This window comes from Tribolium castaneum, chromosome 9 (genome assembly GCF_031307605.1).
Source record: "Tribolium castaneum strain GA2 chromosome 9, icTriCast1.1, whole genome shotgun sequence".
NCBI lineage: Eukaryota > Metazoa > Arthropoda > Insecta > Coleoptera > Tenebrionidae > Tribolium > Tribolium castaneum.
Genome location: NC_087402.1, coordinates 7,909,396 through 7,926,843, shown reverse-complemented (window position 1 = coordinate 7,926,843; position 17,448 = coordinate 7,909,396).

The following is a 17,448-nucleotide window of genomic DNA, read 5'->3' as shown; positions in this document are numbered from 1 at the left end:
ATCACTTCAATAGATTGATCCTTGTGAAATTCTAAATTGATTCTTATTAAGATCCTGTTGACTTGTTTCTGACACAGCATCAAAATGTTTCCTATTAAATTTTATTTGCCTAATTAACTGATATAATTGGAGAAGACTATAAACCTACTTGGCACGAAAATTCGTTACTATTTTTTATATTTTCGTAAAAAAACTAAAAGTGAAATTTCCTACTAAAACAAAAACCAAATATCGCTTGCAGAATATTAAAATTAGCGATTGTTGACAGCAGGTGATGCCAATAAATTCCATCTGCGGCATTTTGCAATGTTGTAATAACAATTATCTTAAATATTTTTTAACTAAAAGTTGGAAAAATGTGGGAAAACCACCTGCAACCATAATTAAGAATTAACAGACAGTTTTCCAACAAATTAGGAAAGTTTATTAGAGATTGTGCAAGATGTTTGATCGGATTATCAGCAGATGTGGGTTTTGGTATAATTTTATAGCGCTAATCTGTTATAAAAATGCAGCGTTGTCAGGAGCAAACTTTGAACAAAGTGGTTTTATAACACTATAAAAATCAATGCATTAGTTGCCTTAATATTGTTAATAAATCATGGCCGTAAAGTAAGACATAAAATTCTAACTGGCAACAGATTGACTCCGCTGCATTAGCGCTTAAATCATTTTAAAAGAAAATTTTATTTATGCTCGTCCAATAATTTTCTCTTGAAGGAACATATTTTTCGGCTGACGTTTAATGGATTAGTGGCAATTTGTCTAAAATTTAAGCCACAAACTAGTTTTTGGAACTAGTGGCCAAAATGCGTTACCTAATCACTACTGGAAACGGCGGCTCTAAATCAATCCGCCTTATCGATGACTCGGACGCCTTTTATTGTTACCTTTTCTTTAATTACTTACAGCGGATTTGTGTTGCGGCCCAAAGAGGCACTCCGAGGACGCGCCAGGGCCGGATTTCGACCGCTAAACTGGCCGACAAGCCGGGCAATAAAGTCGGATTGAACATTTATAGAAAGCTTGGCACCTATGTTATTGATTAACCAGTTGAGTTCTGATTCGGGTTTTAATTGAACGTTTTATGCCTTTGCCGAGCTTGTTAAATCGACTTGATGATGCTTCTCGTTACTGTTTACGACATTATTATGCGAGTTGTAAATTTTCGTGAACTATCCATCGATTAATTGGACTTCCCTTCGACACAAAAAAATTTCGAAGATCAATTTCGTATTCTGTGGGAACGTTTTTTATAATGGCAATAAAGGTGTTCAAGACTGAGCTTTATCTAGCCGTAAAGTTTCCTTAATGCGACTTTTGATGCCCACACTTACAACGCGGGGAGACAATGCGGCGGCCTCTAGCCCACTGCCTCGTTTATGACAAAATTTGTAAAAACGAAGACAAGTCAATTACCACTAATTATTTTTGGCTCGAAAGTATCCACGAAATTGCGCCATAAATCTCCTAAAGTTAATTATTTTGAATAAGTTTACGCCGTGATTGAATATAAATGGGCTAATATAGGTCCGGACTAAACAACTTAATTCTGTCAGGTTTAGTGTTAATTAATGTAAATTTTTGTTAGATATGCGAGCCGAATGACCTGCACATTCGATTTAAAGTCTAATTGCCGACATCTCGAAGTTTTATTAATTGGCGGCGTCGTTCGACCCTTTGGGTGATTTATTTTTTGGGTCGGATGCTCAATCGGCCACTGTTTGTGGTAATTATGGGCAGTCAAGAAATTATCCAAATATGAAGTTTCGTGACCGGTTCGAATCGCGTGCGTCTACTGATAATTCTTCAATAATTTTTAGTGGGTCATCGAAGACAAAAAATTCTTATACAAAGTGTTTTTAATCCCAGACCGATTCTGTTATTATCTAAATTATATATTTTGATATTTCCAAGTCCCAAAATTATTCGAATTAATATACAGAGATTTCAGGAAATGTTTAAAAGTCAGACGGCTGGCTGGGCCCCGCGTTGCCAATTATTCGGCTTCAGGTGCGGCTCGTTTATTAAGACACAGTAAACGGATCTGATTACGTAAATCTGCTCGGAGCTTAATGCAAATATGAATCGGATGGCTTCCTCATTTGACACGTCGGGATAAAACCAGACCGCAGATGTATAATTCTGATAAGGTTTCGGGGCATTTAAGCCTTTTACAAATTCAGGTAGTCTGCCATACCGTCACCTCGGGACTTTTCATTAAACTGCAATTTCCTTCAAAATGCCCCACTGATTACTTAACTACCACGTTACACCAAACCAGAGCGGCAAAACAAATTATTTTCCTGAAAAATTATAGATATACGCGGTTTCAAATAAACCGGCGCCCTTGAATTTTTACCATTTCCGTTATTGCTAGCCGGAAGGTTTGCGCACTGGAAGCTGACCAGCAACTAGTTTCAGTCAGCAGTAGAGCCATTAAGTCTTAAATTATCTGAAAGATGTGCGGAATTGCATATTTTTATCAATAATGTGCGTGCTTAAATCCCCATTCTTTATACCCGACGTACACAAATCCAATAAAGCATTATAGCCACGTAGCTGAAATATAATGGCGTTTCTTTGATATATATTTATAAATACAGACGAGATTCCGAACATGCATTGTCTGATCTCTGACAGTAATAATTATTGATCAATTATTAGTATAGAAAAATCAGAAACATCCTACCCATTTCAAACGCCACAACTCTATCCGCTGACATTCCTAATTTTTTCTTCTCAAACTTCATTATAATTACAAATTGGAAAAAACGATTCTTTAATGTTGCACTTAATTATCATCAGGCTGACTTATTAATTAACTCAACAATTTGTAGCTTTTTGTCGCGAAACGAACCAACTACTTTTGATTCAGCCATCGAGCTTAGCACCTGAAGTCTAGTAATTAACAGAAAATGAATACTGGAGGATTTCTTAATTATAATTACGGTCACTTCACTCCGCTTTAAATAATCTCCACGAAATTAAGCTTTCAGGAGTCATTAGAGTCGCCACGGTGGCCACGTTTCTAATTAAAAATGGTAGTTTTTGAGGAAAATGTCTGCTGTAGACGACGCATTGTTCTGACAAGAGTTGCACTGTCACGTGTTAAAAAACGTAGCTGTAGTTGATACGTGTTGTTTGTAAAAAACGAAACTGTGTTGAGCGATATTTACTCGCAGCTTCATAGCAATTATCTGTATTTATCAATCTGGACAAAGGAAGGCAGCGCTATAATCACGTATCCGTATCGAATGTTATAAACAACATGCATGTAAGTTAATCATTGATCTTAATGAGTTGAAATGCCAATACCTAAATCAATCTACGGTTTCTATGAACGACAACAGTAGCCGATATGATTAAATAAGATTTGAGGGCGAGATTTGAGGCACCCGGACTCCGATAGAAGGTTCGTTTCGATTAAAAATATAACACTATACGATGACGCAGCTAAGAGAATATAATTTCACTTCCTTTTATAGTTGCGTTTTGTCATTAATTTATCACGACGTAGTTTGTTGTGGAAACGTATTGTTCACTTGACAGATAGAAAACAATTAGTCTTTCCTCTTCAGCCTAGGTACACCCATCGGCGGCCAACGGGGGCCCTCGCACCATCAGCTAAACAAAACTAATTAATACTTCGCAAACAGTAAAAATTTTCGTACAGTTTCACCTGGACGATTATTGAAGTCTCAAAGTTCAAATACCTCGTAATTTTCTGTTTATTCATTTACCTGCCTTGGTCCTAAAGTCAGTAATCCTTGTTATACCTAATACCAAATCGTTTTTTATACAGAAATAATATTTTTGTGACCTGACTGACATAAAGAAAATTCTCCTATAAAGTATAAAAAATAAGATTTAACCAAAGCTAATAGTCCTTTTCAATAAATCATATTTTCACTTTAAAATTTATTTAGATTATTTCGAGTAATAACACTAGTTTACAACGTATTTTTCCAATAGATGACCAATGTCTGTCGGTAGAATAATTAATCCCAAGTCTGATACTGAAGTCAAAAAAAATTGAACGTCAAGTTTTTTTAATATTCATGCTAAAAAAAGGATGAGTAGTAATAGAGCGATCAGTAATAAATCCGATTCTGATCAGTATAAAATAATAAATGATTAGTATTTGATTAATTTTTGAATAGTAAAAATCTAGAAGTGGTCAGTATAATATAATATTTTACACAGTAAAAAAATTAAGTAACAAGTAAAGCACGCACAGTATTTTATTAAAATTTGTTCAGAATAAAGTGCCCAGTAAAAAATCGTATTTCCCACATTTCGTAGAACTCGTAGAATTTAGACTTTCCAGTTTTAAAATGGTACTATTTACTACCATTTATTATTGTTACTGTGCATCTATTATTTTTTCCGTGAATTTATTATTTTACTGAGCATTTATTATTTTTACTGTGCATTTATTAATGTTACTGGGCATTTATTATTTTACTGTGCATTTATTTTTTTTCAAACGTACCATATTGAACATTTTACTTTCACAATATTTATGCCGAAAAGTACCATTTTACCGGACTAGTCCGCAGAATAATTTTTTTCGGACTAGTCCAGTAAGAACGAGACAATAAAGTTGAAAGTTTAGGGATTAATTTTTTATAAATATTAAATGCAGAAATGCTACATAAAAAATAAAATATTGCAACTGCAGTCGTGTTTTAACATTTTTAATGAGGTTAGATGCTCCTTCCAGATGAATAAATCTTCATTACAGTTTCAAAAAAAATGTTGTACGCATCACGTTCGTAAAGTAATCTTTTACTGCTACTCGTAAGCTACCAGTGCTTACTCGTCCAGTAAAAGCTCACTTTCCGGACTTGATACGTAAAATACTGTTACTGTGCATTAATTATTTTATTGTGCATTTATTATTTTCATTGTGCATTTATCAGTTTTACTGAACAAAAATACTTGTCATTTAAATAAAATACTGTGCATTTATTTTTAATTTTATCGTCCACATTTGACGATTTTTGCACTTTGCAACTTCAAAAATGTCACGGATTATTTGTTCTTTTGTACTATCAGGGTCGGTTTATATTAATGTAGACTAGTAGGTAGTAAATGACTAACATATTTTTATCACAAAAACATCAATACCTCTCTTCATAAGGCTCTAAATCTTGATGGAAACATTTACAATGTTCATCGCTTCAGCTTTCCAGGTTTTGTTAGAATAATTTGAACACGAACACAGAAAAAGTTGTTTGGGCTTAATTTACATTCACCTGATGATGTTTAAAACCAAATGAAATATATATTTAACAATTTGTTTATCAGTGAAATATCAAATACCAAATTCGACGACAGACACCAAATTTTCAAAAATTTTGGTAAATATATTAAAAAAACTACATAGACAAATGTGATATATATTTTAGTGATCACTGATCAGTGACTAAACATAAAACAAAATCAGTATTTATTTATTTTTTTTGCTAAAAAAATAAAAATTATAAACTTGAGTAATAGACGTATATAATTATTAACAATCGTAAGTAGTGGATTATCATTGCTTTGGCCCAATCAGAAAACTAGATGTTCATATTTCAGTGTCCTTTAATAAAAATTGAAATATATTTTTTACATTATGTCATATATTCATATTATCATAGTAAATAACACAAATACAAGGTGCCTTAACTAAAATTTGCATCCCTGAAAATCTTCAATTCATTCCAAGTTTTATCAATTTTAGTGAGACTAAAAAAATTTTGTAATTTTCAAAGAGAAATCGTTCCAAATTGTAACAAATATTGTTCTACCGATAATTAAAGCAGCTTAAAATGATATGTTACTCTTGATATGGGTGGCTCTGGGTGCTAGAGGGATGCATAAAGATAAAAAAAAAGTCTTCATTTAAGTTAAATTGATCTGGTCCAAATGCTCGTTGTGACACCCTGTAGATTTGTAGTCAAGATAATTTACTTCTGCTAGATGGAAAATAAAATTATGTTACACTTGACTTAATTTTGCTTCTCTGGCATTTTTCACACGCACGCTGATGATATGTTACACTCGCTGTTAAAAAAGGTTGGTTTAAATTGAATTCCATTCTGGTTATTGGTTATTTGTGCGCTGAAAAAAGGCATAACCGAACGCGCGTTAAATTATTTTAATGACAGTTTTAGATTTCAGCCCTTCGAGATAGACATAAATCATAAAATCCGTGGGATTTGAAATAAATTTCAGTTGTCGCTTCAGAGGCAGCAGTTTATTAAATAGTTGACGCTGCTTCTCAAAGCAACCGCGACTTTAATCTTCAAATTACACATTAACACAGGTATGATTGCTGCATTAATTAGTTCGACTCCTGTGTGGGCTAAGTCTCGACGTGCTACGCCCCTACCTGCGCATTTCTCATAATGAAGATTTATTAACCAAAGAAATTACACTCCAAGACAAAAAAATCACTCAATTTTAATGGCTTCCACTCGGGAGATATCAATACGAGGTCACGACACAACAGTTTATTTGTACATTTCTTGCATTATTTGGGTTCATTATTTTGTGTGATGCCTCAGACAGGCATTTAATATAAACATGCAACAAAAGTGTAACAGCAGGTTATAAGAAGTGAAAAGCAGAGGAATAAAGAGCTTTTATTTAGCAGAATACACAAGTCTAGTAACTTACAAAACGAATTACAATTACTAAATTATCGCTCTGGGAACAACTTTATTCTCGAGCATTTAAAGCAGGTCCAGATGGTCTTGAGCCGCAAATGTTGTGTGGAATTATTTACATAATGGTTTAAGTCCGCAAAGGGTGAGTACCGCCTCGAAAGTCTCGAGTCGTAATTAAAGATCTTAACGTCGGTTGTAATAAAAAATGTCGATAAAATTGAAGTATCGATGATCGGGATAAAAATTGTGCCAATTACTCGATTTACAAGAGAAGGTGGAGTATCGTCAAGTGGAATCGTTCGGAGAAATAAGCGAGGCATGAGCGTTGTTCGAATTTATTGCAAGTCAGAGCAGTTCTATTATTCCTCTAGTTGATTACGAACCCAGCGGGGGTACAGGCTGTCGCTCCTGAACCAAATTATACTTAATTATAACCATAATGTAGTTTCGATTTGCCCATGTAAACATTCACGCGACCCTTGGAAAGCCATCCACCGAAAATTCCATCAAATTTTTTTGATCGTTTTGCTCGAACTGGTTTACCAGTAGTTGCTTGCACGACAATTAATCATGTAACAATTGATTGAAAATTAATCAAAACTATAACGAGGCAGGTGATTGCTTGTGAGCGTTCACACCATAGGCGTCAAATTAGATGGTTAGGAGCCAACTCTTTTGTAATTATGCCATTGTCAGTTCCTTGGCCTTCTCGCGCCGTTTTTCGGACCAATGCGATAAATCGAGCAACTTCTTCACCTATTCAACAAGTTAATAAATCTGAGGTTCCCACAAACAAAGCGGTGTCGATCATGATCAATGTTCCGAACATAATGAATGATGACGTCAGGGCTCCTGCTGCTAGACTTGGGGAGCGCTGAGCCACAATGCTTGCCATAAAAAGGTTATTGGGTGCTCTTTGTTAACACTGATGAGGGCGGACTAGGATATTAACAAAAAGTTCATGTTATATTACAAGTTATTATTAACGAGGCTGACTGATAGCTGAACAAGCTCTAAACAATACAGAGGAATTTCGATCGACTTGCATCCTTGTCTCAACTCCGGTAGCACTTCTCACTTAGTTTCCAAATTCCGCCAGCTGGAAAAATGCGCCAATAAATCTCCCAAATTAATGACTCAATACAAAAGTTTGCTTGCGAGAGTTGAATTAATTCTTGCAAACTGCCCGAAATAATGAGGCTACTGTTGCATATGGTGCACATAAACTCAAATATCTCTGACATAATGTTACATTGCTTTAATTAAAGAATTGAACGTAAACGAACAAATACATTATAGAAAGCAGGTACTTCCTTTGGAGGGATTTTAATTAATGCACTACCTCAGCAATGTTTATGTTTTATTTATAAGATTTAACATATGTACGAAAGGTGTAGTTACTAATTGCCCATGACAAGACGGTGAACATTTTTTTTAACTTTTGCCTTATTCGATTTGCTGTTGATATCTATATTTGCCAAGTGGGGTAAAAAATTCTAAACTGAATCGATTAATGCCGTAATTCATTTTTTCAAGCAATACAAAACTTTCATCTTAGACATGTGAAAAATAGGCTAATAGGCTTATAAATGTTAGAAGCGAATATTCAAAACCATGATTAAAAGTAATTAAATTTAAAATAATTGTTTTTTTAATCAAAATGACTAATAAATTATCCTAAATGAACCAAATTACGAATAGTTTATTAATTACCGAGACAGATGTGATGTAAATTGAAATGTAATTTCTTTTTGTAAAATCTCGGTAAAGAGTATTTCAAAGAGGAGTTTTTTATTACTCAGTTTTAATTAAAAAAATAATTAAGTAAAGATTATTTCCTGCAGAAGGTAGCAGGAACCTATAATTTATGTGAAACCATATTACCCAATAAAATATTTTCTTTTAAAAGCCATTATTGTTTTATTAATCACAAGTGCTACCAATGATTTTTCCTGTTCAGATTTTTAAAAATTAATTTTGGAAAATTTTATCTCACTGACCTAAAAATCTTTTGCAGTTATGATAATTCGGCACGTTGTTTCTTTTTCAGTGTCATAACATTTTAATCGAGCAGATGTCATCGGTTTTGGTTTAAGTATACGGACAGGTGGAAATTATCATGTACATAATAAACAAATTATTTGTATCAGAGCAGCGTATCGTAAAACATAAAAGTGAAAGTTAAAAAGATTTGCAAGACGTTACCACAAGGAGTTATTGTGAGATTATGCGTGTAAACGGCGTTCTGCATCACAGACTCATTATGCGTCATTATAATTGAATTAAGATTGCATAATATTAAAGCGACCACTTCCTTGCAGCAGGTCCCTCAATTTTTTAGCCCAAGTCTTGTAAAGCACGACTTACGAATCGAGGAAAAAAGTCTATCGTTATTGAGCTTCGGCGATTTGTTGTTTCACACGGAAAAAACGTAATTGGTGCTCGATTTAATCGAAGGATTATAACTTGTAACCTGTGCTAACTAACAAGCTTCGAGACAAAATATCGAAAAACGCTCTTGTCTATCAAAGCAGAAAATTACATTGTCTCGTTTATCTCATCTCGCGGCAAAAACCCGGTCTTTTGTTTAGACGGTGATCAGTTTCGTACAAATAGCAGCTTTGTAGGCGCGTTCTATGGACGGGACCCCCAACACACAATAAAGAAGCTGCGAGCTTCATAAACTATTAAGAAATGTTTTGTGCTTCATCACCCAAGAATGTTAACATTTGATTTCTAGTAACCAGATACGTTAACAAGGGACGAAAAATATCATTTGACTTTATTCAGTTTGTTAATTTGGACGGAACAGATTTTTTCTGGACCGAGTATTGACTTACTGGGACATTGTGCAGATGGTCGTTCCGGAAATTAGTCAATAAAGTACAAAGATAAAGATTTTTCGATTCTTACGCAATGCCATTCACAAATCTTACTTCGCATAATTTTGCCTTTTATAGCAAAAGCAGCGTCTGGGTGTATTAAGTGCTGCTTTAATTAAACAGATGTGCAAATTATTAATAACAAAAAATACGAATATTTTGCGGCTTCCTTAATTAAATGTTTAAAATGTCATAGCGAACACATTTCGACCCAAATGTATCTGATTACATGTGTGCAAGGTGCTACTCATTCCCTTTCATTATCTGTCTGGAAAATGTCATAAATTACGGCGAAATTAAGATTAATCACCTCTGGACATGGATAAAGAAATCGCGGCTTCATTAATTATTTACGCAGAGATTTCGCAGTTTCTCAATTTCCAAAATATTTTCACTCGCTCTTACAAGCTGAAATGGAACTCATTTTTCATTTTATCTTTGAAGAAGTTTGCTAAACAAAATTTTGAAAACTATAACTGGCAGTATTGGCCTACATTTAAAAAATATAGTTTTTAATTTTTGAAAATTGGTTAATATACAGTTGTAAGTCTTGATGTAGAAGGTGGTACAGAAAGCAAATATTTGCTTGAAAAGGTAGGTACTAGATACTTAACGAATGTGTTCAAATACAGAACCACCAAGTTCACAACAACCTAGGTCACATTTATTTCATACACATACCACAAAATGTTTTACCCAACTTCAGAAGACAACGCAATTTTTTAATTTTTTTTAAATATGACCGTATTGGATTAAGTACAATCTGTCTATAAATGAATGTATGATCGTAGTAGGTATTAAAAGTTTGCTGCTTCTTTCCAGAAGAAACGAACAATGTTGGTACATGAAAATAGTAGATTATTTAACAACCAAAGAAAAGTGATGGTTTTCTAGTGATTGAAAACAGATTTATTCACGATCGTAGCGAGTGAATCATGTTTTCAGGAGCTAGAAAACTCACTTTTCTTACGCGCTGAACACGAACTTTTTTCGTGTACTTCACTTCACGAAAATTATGATTTTAAAAATAGAAAATGTCTTGTTCTTATTAGCAAAGTTATTCATGTCAAGCATTTGTTTCCTTAGTGATAAAACATCACAACCAAGTAAACAAATAATTTTCTTATTGCTAACAAGAAAAGTCCCACTTTTCTTAATTATTTTGGTTTAAATAATGTTAGCAGTTTCTATTAAGTACACGAAAAATTTGATTTTATTAGTTGTTAGTGTAGATAAAAATTAGTACTTTTCAGAAATTTGTTTTATTTTATTTAATTTATTTTCTTTTTTATTCTTTCTTTATTCACTTGATGTATTTTTCTTCTCATGTAAGGTTTGAGTGTAAGAGCAGAGAACAGCAACTTGTTGTTTATTTGAACTCCGCCTGTTTGTTTTTACAAATAAAGTGTTTTTATTATTTATTATTATTATTATTATTAGAAATAAAATAATTAAATCCGACAAATTCAAATTCCAGAAGCACCTGAGATGCTACAGTCTTTTATAAACAGTCCGTATTGTTGTTAATTGCATGCTACAAGCGCAGACCACAGAAACAAAAAAAAGTTTCATTTACAAAAAATTTAACAGACTAAAAAATTAATTCTAGCGCTTTCTCCTAATGCAATTTTTATTGAAATTTCAAATTGTTGTTAAGTTTTAATGTTTCGCTTTTGAGCATGAAGTCTCGTGAGGTTGTTTTGAACTGTGTTATCGCTGCGTTCTTGTAAAAATATGTCTCCAGAAGGTCTTATTATGGTCGTAAATCATTTGATCGTCCGTATGCGATTTCTTAAAAGTTCATATTCGAAAATCGGCATCCCTTGGTAGCAATTATTTATATTATTAAAGCAAGTTTGGATAGATATATCGCTGTAAGGTTTAAGTGTTTGTGTGTTTGAAATTTATTGTCGTCCGGTCTGTCCGAATAAAAAAATTAGGCTTCTCGTATGTATGTCAATAATAATAAAGGCGCACCGCGAGGGCTTCTTCTTATTATGTCTCATATATTATCAGCACCTACTCGTCCCAGTTATAAAAAACCGGTATAAAAGTTAAACATAGTTTATTGTGTTGGAGCGATTTAACATGAACTTCCACATAAAGATTTTGCGCCTTTAATAACTCACTCGGGTTGACGTTAATCCTTTAAAGCCATACGTTATCCCACTGGAGCTTAAAATTTCAACGGTATTCAAGTGGCGCCATTTATCAAAAATAATTCGCACACTAACTAGATGACTATATTAAAAGACAGATCGGCGATAATTTACCGCTTTGTTTATCCCCTAGTGGGAATTTCGCCGTGAAAAAACGCCAAGACGAGACACTAAATCTCAAGAGGGGTATCATTACGGCCGTTGAGACAACTATATCTAGTGCAGCAAAGGATATACACTGTCAAAGTGTCTACCCGTCTTGTATTTTACAATGCTCATTGTGCTCCTTATTTATGACTACTCATCGAAGTCGCTGTGCAATCATATCCCTCTAACCTGCAATTAAGGAAGCTGTAAAGAGCTCCTCTTATTATAACCGTGAGCTTTGCCTCGACCAACACTTGTAATCACATAACCGATCGTTCTGCCTTTGATGGCCGGACGCGCACCCATTTACCGTCCCAGAATCTCAGATTAACGCTATTAATTTTAATGCCTTGCTAAAACGCTAATGTTAGCCATTGTCTAATATCAATAAACCGCGGACACGTTACAAATCGCTTCCACATTGTGCTCAAACCCAATTATCCGCCATAAAGTTAACAAGTTATTCTTTGCCGTGGTGTAAGCACCACGAAACAAAACAGTCCATCCCAGCAATTTCAACTTAATGATCTTCATATAGACATTTTACGCTGTGAATGGTCGCTAACTAAGTTGAAGCAGTTAAAACGATCGTTAAAGTTCAGAACGAAGATTATGACTTCACTAGCCACCGGCAATTAGACAAAAGTTAATGCACCCATTTCATAAGTGATTGATTCGAAACGTTAAAACAGACGCGGACGCCGAGGGTTTTGTTTGTTTTTACAAATTGCCAAGATTTATCTCGTGATATTAACAAGAAAATAAACGCCAAGGCGGCATGCTTCATTTTATGGCTGCGGGGATGTGGCTTTGTTAAAGCCATTTTTCTCTCCGAATTTACAAAAAGCGAGAAAAAAACAACACACTTTATTATTCTTCATTTTTATTATGCTTTGGCTTTTTCATAGAACTTTAACGAGTTTTTGTGACCTGACCTAATCTGACCTAACTGGAGACTGAAATGAGTTAGCGCCCTTTACCTCCATCTCGGAGATGAAAATTACGAAAAACGTTTGATATTATTAATTTATTATTGTCTAGGTATTTTAAGGTAATGAATTTGTCAAAAACAAAATGTTGAGGGTTTCGTTAGTCGTATTTAATTAACGAACAAAAAAAAACAAATGTAAATTAACAGGTGCTGAGTAAAAACATTTTATAACTTGTAATTATTATTAAGGCATTGGAATAAATTATCATAACACTTTAGGGTAAAAGACGATGACTAACCCACTGTTTTTTAATAAAAAAATACAAACGTACTTCCAAGATTTAAACCGAAAAGGTTGACTTCATTTGGCTTACTCAACACCTAACTTAAAACGCACTAAAACGTGAGTAATGTTTTAATAAAATCGTCGTATTTTACCTGAATCTTTGAGAGAACAATTTTATAGTTACGAATACTTAAATAAGAATTACGGGCTAATTAAATCAAATTTATGGTTGAATTATGTAGAAAACGGCACTGTTAACTGAATATTCGTAATTAAATTACTTTATGATGTTCATAAAGCTTCATTTTTCGATTTTTGTGTAGTAGGAAGCTTGGTATTGTATATTTTTTTGAAAAAACGTGTCTTTGCGTCGACTCCTCGGTCGTAAAAGCCATCAACAAATGTGTGACTGAATTTACACATTGAACAAACTAAATAAAGCCTCCATTCTGAAGCCAGTTTGCTTTATTTGACTTAAAACCATAGTTCTCGCCACGTGACGATGCCATGAAAGTATTCGCTTAAGTACCACTAAGGAAAGTTACAAATGTTTAGCTTTTTGTTATCGCGAGTACAAAGTCCTTCGGGTGCTATACAGCTAATTCTTAAAATATTTGAAATCCTGCAATGTGCCTTCAAATGAATCTTAAAAATCAATTCGTTAGCACAACGTTTGTGCCCTTTATTGCGTGATTATTGAAAATATAAAACAGATCACTATAAATCATCCGCATTGTTTAACTAGAGGCAAGTAAAGGTAGTTAAGGCTCGTAAAGTGCAATAAAAATTTTGTATCTCTATTAGCAAGGTAGATTTATAGCATGGCAATATATACGTTATGTAAATAGCCCGAGTGGTAATTAACAAGAAAAAGCGCTCGCAAGAAGTGGCATTTTTAATTAAATAATTGCACAAAAGCTCGGCTACTTAGTTAATTTTTTTCGGGATTTTTTCGTGGTTTAATTAGGCGGTTTGATTGGCACAGCGGGTCTTCCTGAGACCCTTCCCGTCGAATCAGTAGCCATCTAATAGAATGCTGAAGTATTTAATAGTTCGCTTCGTCACTTACACCGAGTTAAAGTATGATTATCGTTAGTCAATCATCGGTGGGCAGCTTCATATTCGCCGAGTCAGAGGGTGGGACCAGAAACGCGTTTATTTTACAGCTGCTTAACGCTCTAACGTGAAGACGAATGCGATTTTACAAAAAACGAACTCGCCTTAATCGAATACCATTCTGCCAGTTTATCGATTTAGACGCTGGTGGTAATAAGGGTGTTTCCAGCGATTCTTCATTCGGGGGCTTTTACCTGAACAACGTCTCACGTTGTTTAATTAAATAATTAACTAAATCAAACAACGAGATTAGGTTTTACACCTAAAACATTCGTCGCATTTGGGTTCTAAATAAGTAATCCTGTTATTGATTACTGGACGGTACACGTAATACAAGCGCCAGGACACGTCAGGAATTGTCAAATTTATTTTCGTGTCTTGGACGGGGTTTGGGAGTTGATTTCACAAAATTTATAAACTCGACAATAAAGAATAAAAGATGAGTTCGGAAACACGCACCCTAATCGAGACGTCTTGTGAAATTAGCAATTACTCGGCAGTATCAAGCACAAAGGAGTATGGTAATTTGCTAAAAAACACCAACCAAACCTTGTTATTGATAGTTCCTTTTTATCCTTGAGAGTGTGGTTTTTTGCAAAGCCTAACAAGGTGGGAAAATATAATTGGTGAATTTATTTGATTTTTTACTGTTAATGGATTCTTGGCTCGATTTGGAATTGAGATGCGCGTTTCGCGGTAGATCCAAGAACGGCTAATTTATCCTTCTAATAAAGTTCTTGATGAAATCGATGAAATGTTTGCTTCACTAATAGCACAATTCTCGATATCCGAGATTCTTCTTGAAGTGTATCTGCGCGTTTATAATACTCTCCTCGCCGCATGTTTACACGTTGGTATAATCAAGTTCGAGGAAAACCTGTCGGGTGACAATCAATCCCATTTATCCGTCAGAATTTTTTCCCAATCTCTTCATAAATCAATTAATAGAAAAGTTGACAGGCGTCGTGTAAATGAGTAATAACAAGTTGTAAATGGTCATAATCAAACACTGTAGAAATATGAATAATGAAGAAGGTTGAGGGATCCGTCGAACTTATCAGGAATGTTGTCAGATTACCAGCCGTAGGTGGCAGATGCCAAAGCATGCAAGTCTGTAATGTTCCTTATTTGTCATCCGTCGGTCTCCGAATCCCTCACATGGAAATCTCATAATGATTAGGGGATAAATCAAAACCGAATCTCATAATAGAGTGATAGACTTGAATATTAAGCGCGCATACATCTTCGCTTTGATTTATCGACGGCCATCTGTTTTCGCTCGATCGACCCCGAAATAGGGGATGATGTTCACCGAGGGCTACCTGTTAAACATTGGGGTAGCGGTCACTTAACACGCCGAAAGAACGCCCACTTTGATTCGAGAGCTATTGTGTCAGTGGCCCAAATAACCCGATTTTTGCCAAGTAATGCCCCCTTATTTTCCGCCTAGAGTTAATCAGTTATGATGGATCGGAACATTCGGAACTGACTACAATCTTTACTTTAATAAATGGACCCGTTATATTTCACTCTTTATTAAATATTCAAATTGGTAGTACGGGTTTTTTATTTCTCGTCTGGAATCTAGCCAGCAGATGAGGGTTGGTTAAGTAGGGTAATTATAAAAACTATCCACTTATTATCTTGATATTACTGCACCTTTACACCGCTTTACTTTGAAATAATGAAATAAAAAAATACGTATCACTCCTCAAACTAAGAAATTTAGAATGCATTAAACCGACAGCTGCTCCACGAGATCACTTGTATCATCATTTTTTTGGTGGTGCAGCTAACGCGCTTCAAATTATTAAAGGACGGCTGTCCATTAAAGGCCAATTAATTGTATTAGTTTGTTTTAAAGCTGCCCATAATCTACGATAAATTGGTATTGTAGTCAAGCTTCTGGAATACGACCGGACTCGGCCTTCGTAAGTTATTTCTGCAAGCGTACGTCTAACGCGTATTTATGGACCGACTCCAATAAATTTCGACTCCTGAATAACTTAATAATCCGCACATAACTTAACCAAATCACGAAAGACCATAATCTAGGAATTTGCGATGCATTGGACGACTGTGCTAACTCATATCCACCGTGCCCAACTGTCTGCTAACCGACACTTTACGACCACTACTGTTCCAACCGGAATCACACCGGAAAATTATTCAGAATCGCACAGAGCTTTTATCTATGAAATGTAATGTAATATCGGCAAAAGACGGTCAGTACTTGGGGCCTTGGTGGCCTAGTGGTATAAGCGCCACTTTCGGCCGGGGAGATCGGGTGTTCGAACTCGGATCAGGGTGACAATTTTTCTATGAAAAAAAGTGTAGAAAAGGTAAGTGAAACAACACGCAAACAAAAATAAGAGATTGAAAGAACACACAGACGTATAAATATAAAGCGGAGCATAAAAGTGACAAAAATAAAAAAATAATGCGGCAAAAGAAAAAACTACGTAAAGGAGCTAAATTGTAAACGTTAGAGCACACTAATAAAGGAAAAATACGTTTTGTTTTGAGACAAAAAGAGATGAACGTCAAGGTGAAACATAACTTCAAACTTTAGCGTCGAATCCTTATATGACTTACTTCTAAAATTAGACAAAAATGTTTAATTTATCTCTAAAAATTTTTAGTTAACGAGTTTGTTTAGTAAAGTCCCGAAAAACATTGTTAATAAAAATCATGACCTCTGCAAATCCAGTAAATTAGGTAAATTATTGTAGTTATATAGTTTATAATGTTGATTTATTTAAAAAGTTTGGCCTAGTGGTATAAGCGCCACTTTCGACGGGGGAGGTCGGGGGATCGAACCCGGATCAGGTGTAACAATTTTTCTATGAAAAAAAGTATAGAGAAGGTAAGGAAACAACACGTAAACAAAAATAAGAGATTGAGAGAACACATAGACGTATAAAAGTAAAGCGGAGCATAAAACTGAGAGAAATAAGAAAATAATGCGGCAAATATGTAAAAATACGTAAACGCGACAAATTGTAAACGTACTTTTTGTTTTGAGAGAAAAAGAGGTGAAACATAACTTCAAACTTTAGTTGACTTATACCCCCGGTATTTTTTGATAGAATCTGGTGAAAAATTAGAGAATTAAATTGAAAAAAAGTGGAAGAAAATATTTTCTCGTGCTAATTCGCTGACTTTTGAACTGAAAGTATTTCCGTTTTAGGTGAATTATTACAATTACATAGTTTGTAATGTTGATTTATTTAAAAAGTTTGTGTTAAAATATCTGCAAAAGACGGTA